The sequence below is a fragment of the Callithrix jacchus genome, chromosome 7, assembly GCF_049354715.1.
Source record: "Callithrix jacchus isolate 240 chromosome 7, calJac240_pri, whole genome shotgun sequence".
NCBI classification, from domain to species: Eukaryota; Metazoa; Chordata; class Mammalia; order Primates; family Cebidae; genus Callithrix; species Callithrix jacchus.
This window is the reverse complement of record NC_133508.1, coordinates 126,883,661-126,895,775: the sequence shown is the minus strand read 5'-3', so window position 1 is coordinate 126,895,775 and position 12,115 is coordinate 126,883,661. Positions and strand designations below refer to the sequence as shown.

The window sequence follows — 12,115 nt, the reverse complement described above, 5'->3', positions numbered from 1 at the left end:
GCCTCACCCTCCCGAGTAGCTGGGATTATAGGCATGCGCCACCATGCCCAGCTAATTTTTGTATTTTTAGTAGAGACGGGGTTTCACCTCATTGACCAGGATGGTCTTGATCTCTTGACCTCGTGATACACCAGCCTCGGCCTCCCAAAGTGCTGGGATTATAGGCGTGAGCCACCGCGCCCAGCCTGTTGTCTATTCATTCTAATGATCATTGCTTTTGCTGTGCAGAAACTCTTTCATTGAATTAGATTGCATATGTCAATCTTTGCTTTCGGTGTATGTATCATTGAAATCTATACCATGCCTATCTCCTGAATGGTATTGCCTAGATTTTCTTCCAGGTTTTTTATAGTTTTTGGTTGGTTTGCATTTATATATATATATTTTTAAAGAGTTATAATCCAATCTTTATTTAAAAATCTAATCTGCCAGCTTAGCGTTTTCCACCAACTCGGGGAGCTGAAACTTTCACAGGCTTCACAGTCTTTTGCTTAGGTGCTGCCTTTGTAGCTGCCTTAGCAGCAGCCATTGCAGTCTTTTTAGATGCTTGCTTAGCCTTTTTTGCTTCCTTGGCAGCCCTGATAGCTTTTTCTCATTTTTTTTTTCCTTTTTCTCGTTGAGCATTTCTAACTTCAGTTTTCTGATTCCTCTTGGCTATTATATCAGCAAGAGATGCACCAGTAATGGCCCTCTGAATTTGACTGCTCGGCGCGTTCTTTTCTTTTGAATTTCTTCCAACTGTCCCTTTTTGTGCTTTCTTCTGTAGAGGACAGTCCAGTTTATCTGCTGAGGATTCCTCTTGGAATGGAACGCCAACTTGCATTTTGCATTAAGAAACTGGGAAACCAGGCCAAGCGCGGTGGCTCTCGCCTGTAATCCCAGCACTTTGGGAGGCCAAGGTGGGTGGATCACGAGGTCAAGAGATCGAGACCATCCTGGCCAACATGGTGAAACTCTTGTCTCTACTAAACACAAAAAAAATTAACCAGGCATGGTGGCACATGTTTGTAATCCCAGCTACTTGGGAGGCTGAGACAGGAGAATCGTTTGAACCCAGGAGGTGGAGGTTGTGGTGAGCCGAGGATGTGCCATTGCACTCCAGCCTGGGCAACAAGAGCAAAACTCCATCTCAAAAAAAAAAAAAAAAAAAGAAACTGGAAAACCTTCCCGTCGGTCCTGGCATAGGGCCTCCTGTGTCCGGGGTAGATCTTGTACCTGCTGAAACTGCACAGCTTGACCTTCATGGTGGTGGCTCCATGGGAGGAGAAAAGATCACATTTATATTTTTAATCCATCTTGAGTTGATTTTTGTATATGGTGTAAAGAAGGGGTCCAGTTTTAATTTTCTGCATATGGCTAGCCAGTTCTCCCAGCATTATTTATTAAATAGGGACTCCTTTCCCCATTGCTTGTTTTTGTCAGGTTTGTCAAAGATCAAATAATTGCAGATGTGTGGTCTTATTTCTGGGTTCTCTATTCTGTGCCATTGGTCTATGTGTCTGTTTTTGTACCAGTACCATGCTGTTTTTGTTACTGTAGCCTTATAGAATAGTTTGAAGTCAGGTATCATGATGCCTCCCAGTGTTCTTTTTGCTTAGGATTCTCTTGGCTATTCAGGCTCTATTTTGGTTCCATATGAATTTTAAAATAGTTTTTTCTAATTCTGTGGAAAATGTCAATGGTAGTTTAATGAGAATAGTATTGAATTTGTAAATTGCTCTGGGTGGTATGGCAATTTTAATAATATTGATTCTTCCTATCCATGAGCATGGAATATTTTTTCATTTCTTTGTATAATCTCAGATTGTTTTGTGCAGTGGTTTGTAGTTCTCCTTGAAAAGGTCATTTACTTCTCTTGTTAGTTGTATTCCTAAATATTTTATTCTCTGTAGCAATTGTAAATGGAAGTTCATTCCTGGTTTGGCTCTTGGTTCACATGTGGTGGTGTCTAGAAATGCTAGTAATTTTTGTACACTGATTTGTATCTTAAGACTTTGCTGAAGTTGCTTATCAGCTTAATTAGCTTTTAGACTGAGACAATGAAGTTTTCTAAATATGGGATCATGTTATCTGCAAACAAAGATAATTTTGCTTCCTCTCTTCCTATTTGAATACCCTTTATTTCTTTCTCTTGCCTGATTGTTCTGGCCAGGACTTTCAATATTATGTTTAATAGGAGTGCTGAGAGAGGGAATCCTTGTCTTGTGCCAGTTTTCAAGAGGATGCTTCCAGTTTTTGCCCATTCAGTATAATATTGGCCATGGGTGTGTCATATATGTCTCTTATTATTTTGGGGTATGCTTTTTCAATATCTACTTTATTAGAGTTTTTAACATGAAGGAATGTTGAATTTTATTGAGGGCCATTTTTTTGTATCTATTGAGATAATTATGTGTTTTTTTCTTTAGCTCTGTGTATGTGATGAATCACATTTATTGATTTGTATACTGGGAACCAGCCTTGCATCCCAGGGATAAGCCTACTTGATTGTGGTGGATAAGCCTTTTGATGTGCTGCTGGATTTAGTTTGAAAGTATTTTATTGAAGATTTTTGCATCAATGTTTGTCACAGATAATGGCCTGAATATTTCTTTTTTTGTTATATCTCTGCCAGGTTTTGGCATCAGGATCATGCTGTCCTCATAGAATGAGTTAGGGTAAAGTCCCCCCTTTTCAGTTTTTTGGAATAGTTTCAGTAGAAATGGTACCAGCTCTTCTTTGTATCTCTGGTAGAACCAGCTGTGAACCTGTCTGGTCCTGGGTTTTTGTTTTTGTTTTTTTTTTGGTTGGTAGGCTATTAATTTCTGCCTCAATTTGAGAACTCATTATTCGTCTATTTAGGAATTCAATTTCATCCTGGTTCAGTCTTGAGAGGGTGAAATTATGTCTAGGAATAATTGTCTAGGAATTTATCAGTTTCTTCTGATTTTCTAGTTCATGTGCATCAAGGTGTTTATATTATTCTCTGATGATTGTATTTCTGTTGGTCAGGGGTGATACCCCCAAATTATGTCTTATTGTGTTTATTTGAATCTTTTCTCTTTTCTTCTTTATTAGTCTAGTTAGTAGTCTATCTATTTCATTAATAATTTCAAAAAACCATCTCCTGGATTTGTTGATTTTTTTGAAGTGGTTTTTTTTTGTCTGTGCGTCTCTATCTCCTTCAGTTCAGCTCTGATTTTGGTTATTTCTTGTCTTCTGTTAGCACTGCTGTTTGTTTGTTCTTAGTTCTCTAATTCTTTTAGTTGTGATGTTAGGTTGTTAACTTGAGACCTTTCTAGCTTTTTGATGCAGGCAAAGCTTTTTGATATCTCTGCATTTAGTTCTATAACTTTTTCTCTTAACATTGCTTTAGCTGTGTCCCAGGAATTCTGGTATGTTGTCTCTTTGTTCTCATTGATTTAAAAAACTTATTGAGTTTTGCTTTAATTTCATCATTTGCCCAAGAGTCATTCTGAAGCAGGTTGTTTAATTTCCATGTAGTTGTGCTATTTTGAGTGAATTCCTTAATATTGGTTTCTAATTGGACTGTGCTGTATCTGAAGGACTATTTATGATTTCAGTTCATTTGCATTTGCTGAGGAATATTTTACTTCTGATTATGTAATCAGTGTTAATGTAGGGATGTAATCAATGCCATGTAGGGATGAGAAGAATGTATGTTCTGTTGTTTTTCAGTAAAGAGTTCTGTAGACATCTGTCAGGTCTATTTCATCCAGAGCTGAATTCAGGTCCTGAAAATCGTTGTTAATTTTCTGTCTCAATTATCTGTTTAATATTGTCGGTGGGGTGTTAAAGTCTCCTATTATTATTGTGTGGGAGTCTAAGTCTCTAAAAAGCCTCTAAGAACTTGCTTTATGAATCTGGGTTCTCCTTGTTGGGTGCATATATATATTTAGGATTGTGAGATTTTCTGGTTGAATTGAAGCCTTTATCATTATGTAATGTCCTTCTTTGTCTTCTTTGATCTTTGTTGGTTTAACATCTGTTTTGTCAGAAACTAGGATTGCAACTCATGCTTTTTTTCTGTTTGCCATTTGCTTGGTAGATTTTTTCCTCCATACCTTTATTTTGAACCTATGTGTGTCTTTGCATATGAGATGGATCTCTTGAAGACAGCATATCAATGGATCTTGGTTCTTTATCCAGCTTGCAACTTTGTGTCTTTCAATTGGGGCATTTAGCCCATTTACATTTAAGATTAGTATTGCTATATATGGATTTGATCCTATCATGTTGGTAGCTGGTTATTTTATAGACATGTTTATGTGGTTGCTTCATAATGTCACTAATTGGTATACTTCAATGTGTTTTTGAAGTCACTGGTAACGGTTTTTCCTTTCCATATTTAGTACTTTCTGTTTGTTTGTTTGTTTTGAGACGGAGTTTCGCTCTTGTTACCCAGGCTGGAGTGCAATGGTGCGATCTCAGCTCACCCCAACCTCCGCCTACTAAGTTCAGGCAATTCTCCTGCCTCAGCCTCCTGAGTAGCTGGGATTACAGGCACGCGCCACCATGCCCAGCTAATTTTTTGTATTTTTTTTAGTATAGACTGGGTTTCACCAGGTTGACCAAGATGGTCTCGATCTTTTGACCTCGTGATCTACATGCTTTGGCCTCCCAAAGTGCTGGGATTACAGGCTTGAGCCACCGTGCCCGGCCCATGTTTAGTACTTTCTTCTGGAGTTCTTGCAAGGCAGCTTTGGGGGCAATGAACTCACTCAGCATTTGCTTGTCTGAAAAGGATCTTATTTCTCCTTCACTTCTGGAGCTTAGTTTGGCTAGTACGAAATTCTGGGTTGGAAATTCTTTTCTTTAAGAATTTCTTTAAGAATTATTTAGTAATTAAAAATTGGTTCCCAATCTCTTCTAGCTTGTGGAGTTTCCATTGAGAGGTCCACTGTTATTCTGATGGGCTACCCCTTATAGGTGACCTGGCTTTTCTCTCTAGCTGCCCTTAACATTTTTTCTTTTATTTCTACCTTGGAGAATCTGTTGGTTATGTGTCTTAGCAATGATCTTACCAGGGATCTCTGCATTTCCTAGATTTGAATGATGGCCTAACTTGCTAGGTTAGGGTGTTCTCCTGGATGGTATCCTGAAGTATGTTTTCCAGCTTGGTTCTATTCTCCCCAATCAGTTGTAGATTTGGTCTCCTTACATATTCTCATATTTTTCAGATGTTTTGTTCATTCCTTTTTATTCTTTTTCTGTATTTTTTTCTTCCTGTCTTATTTCAGAAAGATAGTCTTTAAGCTCTGAGATTCTTTTCTCTGTTTTGTCTAGTCTGTATTAATACTCATGATTGCATTGTGAAGTTCTTGCAGTGTGTTTCCAGCTCTACAAAGTTGGTTATATTCCTCTCTAACCTGGCTATCTTGGTTATCAGTTCCTGTGTTGTTTAATCATGATTCTTAACTTCTTTACATTGAGTTACAACATGCTTCTTTAGCTCAGTGAAGTCAGTTTTTACCAACATTCTGAAGCCTACTTCTGTCATTTCAGCCATCTCAGCCTTAGCCCAATTCTGAGCCCTTGGTAGAGAGGTGTTGCGGTCATTTGGAAGAAAAGGGGCCCTCTGGCTTTTTGGGTTTTTGGCATTTATACATTGATTCTTTCTCATCTTTGTGGGCTTATCTGCCTTTGATCTTTGTGGTTGATGGATGGTTTTTTTTATTTTGTGGTGGTTGTTTTCTGTTTGTTTTTCTTTTAACAGTCTGGCCACTCTTCCATAGGTCTGCTGCAATTTGCTGGGGTCCTGCTCCCAACCCTAGTTGCCTTAGTTTTCCCCATACGAACGGGTATCACCAGTAAAGCCTGTAAAACAGCAAAGATGGCAGCCTTCTCCTTCCTCTGGAAGCTCTGTCTCGGGTGGGACTGACCTATTGCTAGCCCAAGGGTGCCTGTAGGAAGTGGTTGGAGACCATGGTTGGCAGGTCTCACCCAGTTAGGTGGAAAGGGATTAGGAACTCCTTTAATGAAGCAGACTGGCTGCTTTTTGGTAGAGCAGCTATGCTGTGTTGGGGATCACTTCAGCTCCTGATTGGCTTTGGCTCTCCAAGGGCCACAGGCTGAACTGGCTGAGAAGCCTAAGTGGCCAAGCCTTCTCAGCCACTGCCCTTACCCTCAGGCACTCTGTCCCAGGGAGAAAGTAGGGCTCCGTTGGTTGGTAGAATATGGGTGGGGGTGACTAGAGGCCCTGGCAGGGAGAACCCCACTGGGAGTACCTGACCTGTAAGAAGAAGTGAATCAGGGTCCCAATTAAAGATTCAGTCTAGTCATGCCTCAACAAAACAGTTGTGTTGTATTTGGGAGCTGCCTCTGGCCCTATCTACTTGGATTCTCCAAAGCCCACAGGCTGGAATGGCTGAATTGTTTAACCAACCCAGGTAGTGGCCCTCCCTTCCCCCTGGGTACTCCATCTTAGGGGAAGATCAGAGCTCTGTCCATAATAGGTGAAGGTAGCCTGGCTGGAGGACCTGGTTGGGTGGTCCTGACCATTGAGGAGGAATGGATTAGGCCCTAGTTAAAGAAGCAGTCCGGCCACAATCTGGCAAAGCCACTATGCTGTGCTGCTGGGGGACCATTACTTGTTCCAACTGTTTGGATTCTCTCTGCCAGCTGGAATAGCTGTTGACTAAACAGCAGAGATGGTGCCTGCCCCTCCCCACACTGGGGGCTCCATCTGATCTCAGGCAGGCTACACCCTGTTGCTGGTGGCTGGCTGGAATTCCAAGCCAGTGAGTCTTACTTTTTTACATGCCCTGAAAGTGCGGCCTGTGGAGCAATGCTGCTCAGCTCTCTGGGATTCTGCCCACTTCCTGTCTTGCCTGAGTTGCAAATATGTTTGTTGGGAATCCTGGGGCCAGAGTATGTAAAACACCTGGGTTTCTGCATGGCTGAACAGCTGCTCTGCCAAGACTCCACACAGTTCAGTGTGTTGGACCTGAGGTCTTGGTCGTATGGGCTCACACGGGGATCTCCTGATCCATGAGTTGCAAAGATCCATGAGAGAAGCCTGGTTTCCTGTGGTTGCACAATCACTCACAGCTTCCCTTGGCTGGGAATGGGGTTCCCTTGGCTCCGCGTCACTCCCTGATGGGCCTTTGTCCCATTGTGCTTTTCTTTGTTCTCTGTGGGTCGAGTTGTTTCCCTAATCAGTCCCAGTACAAGAACCTGGATATTTTAGTTGAAGGTGCTGTATTCACTCACCCTTTTTGTTCCTCTCTGTGAACGATGTGGACTGCAGCTGCTTCTAATGGGCCATCTTGGTCCCTCCCTGATGTTATACCTTCCAAATCTTAAAAAAATTTTCTTAACTATATTCATCATGGTTTTTAAAAAAGTACATGTTTGATAACCACTATTTGTATCTCATGTAGGTCTACTTTCTCATTTGGTGTATCTATGTCTTGCCTCATATGTCTTATTACTTTTGATTGTTGGTCATTCAAAATTGTATTTGAAAATTATAGATAGTTAGAAGTTTAGGATGATGTCATATTCTGCTAGAAATGAATGATTTACGTTTACAAATCCAGATACATAATCAGGAATTAGTGTATTAAGCTGAATATCAGTCCCCGAAAAGCCCTGTCAAACTCTAGTATTACCTTACTCCTACTATGCCCTTTGGGGTTCCAACAGAAGACCTGTAGTTTTTGTTCAATCCTTGGCAGGTCTTGAACCCCAGTGATGTTCTATTAACCATGAAATCTGTTTACATCCATACTCAGCTTCTCAGTCCCCCACTGTGTCTTCTGGAATTGGCAGATATTCCTAGGGGAAAAGCAGCCAGATATGCCTGGTTTTAACTCTGGGTTTCTCCCAGAATTTGGCCACCTAATTTTTCTCTATATTTTTAGTGCTTTGATGCTGTGAGATCCGTGTTTGCATATATATGTTTTTTCACTTCTTTTTACCTGTTCTCAGTGGAAGGATTGGTCTGATTACTTTGTTTGCCATTACTAGAAGATGAGTATGTTTTTACTTTTTTATTGAATGCCCAAAGTATGCTATACTCTATATAAAAAATCCATATTTATCACTAAACATGTGATTCTGATTTTGAATCAGGTAAGACTATTGAATGAATTAATGAAGTTTGGAGGTTTCACATTTTATATCTCTGGACAATGTTTTACTTACTTAAAGCCCTCTGCTTTGTATATAACAGTCTGCAAACAAACACATTTTAATTGTATAGATATGTTTAAATGTTTTCTATTCTATTTGTAGTTTAACGCTTGACAATAATGTTATTTTCACCATGAACCTTTTTTGATGTCTTCAGAAAAAATAGTTGTTTTCTCCTTAGGATCTCCATATTTATTTTTTGGTCCTAAAATCATTCTAACTATCTATGTTGTTTGTATCTGTTTTATTTCTGCTATACAATTAAGCTTAAGAAGAAGAAATTGTGTCTCACCAAAATATACATATTTCAAAATACCTAACATAATTTTTTGCATAGAATGAGAGCTTAGTATATATTTGGAAAATAAATAGATAGATGAATGAATAAATGCTAAAGTGCAGGGAAAAGAATGTTGATTGGAATAAGAAGAGGTAGATTTGTTGTCTCTGCCTGTGGGCAAGTGTTTTAATGTTTTCTCAGTGCCCTTATTTGTGAAATGGAAATAAATGCCTACCTCAAGAAGTGTTGATCTCTGCCTGTGGACAGATGTTTTAAATGTTTCCTCAGTGTCTTAATTTGTAAAATTGGAACAAATGACTACCTCAAGGAGATCGGAAACTTAAAGACATAAGTGTACGTTTATTGTAATATGCATTGTAGAATAAAATACAAATTTAAGGTAGCCGCTTATATTTTAAAAACCTGTGGTGGTAAGGGTGGGGAATATTGCCTGTGAAGGCATAAAATATGTTGAGAAGAGCACACAAGTAACTGTAGGCAGAGAAACTGGATAGTGAGAAAACAGGTTAGAAATTTGACTTTTTATGGTATATATCATTTGAATTTTGAACCACATGCATATATTAACCACTTAAATTAGAATTTAAGAAAAATATAGTATATTATTAGTATTTCATTTTGTATCAGAGAACTCCATTCAGCAGAATCATTTTTGTGCTGATTGTAATGATTGAGACTCTTATCTAAATAATTTTACAGATAATAATTTATAGTTTGTAAATTTCTTTGCTTTTCTTTATTTTTTAGAAACTTCTTTACTTTTAACATTTGTTTTCTAGCTCAGAGCTTAGGGCATATATCAATCATTTCTTAAATTTGTTATGTCACCTAGATTGTTAGGTTAATACATAAATAGGTTTGGAAGGGTCGAAAAGCTAAAGATTTTTAGAATGTGAGGTTCCTTGTCATTTATTGGAATTTCAAGATATTTCCTGAATATTCTCATACAAATAGATCTTTTTTAGGGAAGAAAATTTTGTAGAATGCAGTTACTCATGTATACTTGGAGAGGAATATTGTCCTCATAGGTTGACCTCAGATCAGTGGCAAGAATACATGAGACTTAGAGAAGATGGGACTCTCAACCACCCTAGTCACCCATCAGCTCTAAAGATAAACTGAGTGACAAATGAGGCAGACAGAAGGCATTTATTTCCAGAATTTCTACAGAGGTTTTTTGAGTCAACATTTTGTGCATTTAAAATATCTCTTGATATTCAGGAATCTTTCTTAGTCTTTGGTTTTGTCTATATTCTGGCCATTTCCAATTTCACCAGATGACCATGAAAGGGTGGTTGGAATCTGGAATGCAGCCCAGGGAAATACTGCTGACCTAAGTAGCTCTTGTTTAACTTTAGTGGAGGAGAAGGTAAAAGCAAATGTCCTCTATATAGTTGAAGGTAGGCTGTGGAGCTCATTTTTTCATCTCTTTCCCAGGTTGGCAAGAATTAAAAGAAAAAAATTAACCTCACTCTGTCTCCAGGTATTGTAAAAGAATTTCTGATTTTTGTTTGGCTTTTCTTATTCTTTTTCTCAAGCTCTTCAGCTTCACTAAATTTAATTTATGATGTTTTTAACCAAATAAACTGAAAAAGGCCTTGAGATTAATCATTTTCTATTTATAATTTGCTTAGGTATCCCAGTTTTTAAATCATATCACTTGAAAGACTCAGGATTTTTATCATAACCTTTAAAAATCTGGTATATTACCCTTGAGGGGTAAGTGGGACGTTTGCTTAGAATCCTGCAATTCACAAATTTAAATAGCAAAAATAAATCACTACCGGCATTATATTAACAAAAGATTTTTAGTCACCACCAAGCTGCAAGCAACAAGAAGTTGTTATTTAGCTTCAACTTGATTAAAAAAACTAAGCAATTCATTTTATTTTCATGGCTTTTGCTTCTGTGGCTTAATGTGAAATATAGTATGAACCAGTAGTTCTATGTGGTTTGGGGTGGTAACCTTGTTCTGAAGCTGAAATGAGATGGTCAGGATAAGCTCTATAAGCATTCAATCATTATGAACTATTATTATTATCTTCCCTTAGGATTTCAAGCATATTTATAACATAATGCTTATTTTAACTTGTATTTTCCCAGTTTAAACAGCCAGGTTGATGATGATGCCCTTTACTGAGATAGGAGGAATCAGACAAAAATATGTAATTTTGTAAAGAACAATTGAATATATTCAATTGTTCCTTGAATGTGAACAATTGAATATATGCACATACCTATTCTTAACAGCCTTTACATATTCTTAACAGCTTCTAGAAGGCTACTAAGAGTATGTGTGAGCATATATTCAATTGTTCATGTACACATGCATAGATTTAATATATGCAGATGTATAGCGAGAGAGAGAGAGACAATCAGAGAGTGATAAGGGGTAAATAATTTTGGAGGCAACAATTCCCGCTAATTATGGATAGCTAAGACTTTTATTACTCTTTGCTCTTAAAGGCAGAAATTTTTCCTTACTCATGTTTTTTTTTTTTAATTTTTTATTGTATTTTAGGTTTTGGGGTACATGTGCAGAACATGCAAGACAGTTGCATAGGTACACACATGGCAGTGTGTTTTGCTTCCTTTCTCCCCTTCACCCACATTTGGCATTTCTGCCCAGGCTATCCCTCCCCAGCTCCCCCCCCACTGGCCCTCCCCTTTTCCCCCCAATAGACCCCAGTGTTTAGTACTCCCCTCCATGTGTTCATGTGTTCTCATTTTTCATCACCTGCCTATGAGTGAGAATATGCGGTATTTCATTTTCTGTTCTTGTGTCAGTTTTCTGAGAATGATGTTCTCCAGATTCATCCATGTCCCTACAAACGACACGAACTCATCATTTCTGATTGCTGCATAATATTCCATGGTGTATATGTGCCACATTTTCCCAATCCAGTCTATCATCAATGGGCATTTGGGTTGATTCCAGGTCTTTGCTATTGTAAACAGTGCTGCAGTGAACATTCGTGTGCATGTGTCCTTATAGTAGAACGATTTATAGTCCTTTGGATATATACCAAGTAATGGGATTGCTGGGTCAAATGGAATTTCTATTTCTAAGGCCTTGAGGAATCGCCACACTGTCCTCCACAATGGTTGAACTAATTTACACCCCCACCAACAGTGTAAAAGTGTTCCTTTTTTTCCACATCCTCTCCAGCATCTGTTGTCTCCAGATTTTTTAATGATCGCCATTCTAACTGGCATGAGATGGTATCTCAGTGTGGTTTTGATTTGCATCTCTCTGATGACCAGTGACGATGAGCATTTTTTCATATGATTGTTGGCCTCATATATGTCTTCTTTCGTAAAGTGTCTGTTCATATCCTTTGCCCATTTTTGAATGGGCTTGTTTGTTTTTTTCCTGTAAATCTGTTTGAGTTCTTTGTAAATTCTGGATATCAGCCCTTTGTCAGGTGGGTAAACTGCAAAAATTTTTTCCCATTCTGTTGGTTGCCGATTCACTCTAGTGACTGTTTCTTTTACTGTGCAGAAGCTGTGGAGTTTGATTAGGTCCCATTTGTCTATTTTGGCTTTTGTTGCCAATGCTTTTGGTGTTTTGTTCATGAAGTCCTTGCCTACTGCTATGTCCTGGATGGTTTTGCCTAGATTTCCTTCTAGGGTTTTTATCGTGCCAGGTCTTATGTTTAAGTCTTTAATCCATCTGGA

At 38.5% G+C, this 12,115-nt stretch overlaps 1 pseudogene; it reads right to left on the bottom strand.

The window, feature by feature from the left end:
* Window positions 1-400: 400 nt before the first annotated feature.
* LOC100396198 (large ribosomal subunit protein eL24-like) lies at window positions 401-1,244 on the bottom strand (annotated as a pseudogene).
* Between the last annotated feature and the right edge of the window lie 10,871 nt (window positions 1,245-12,115).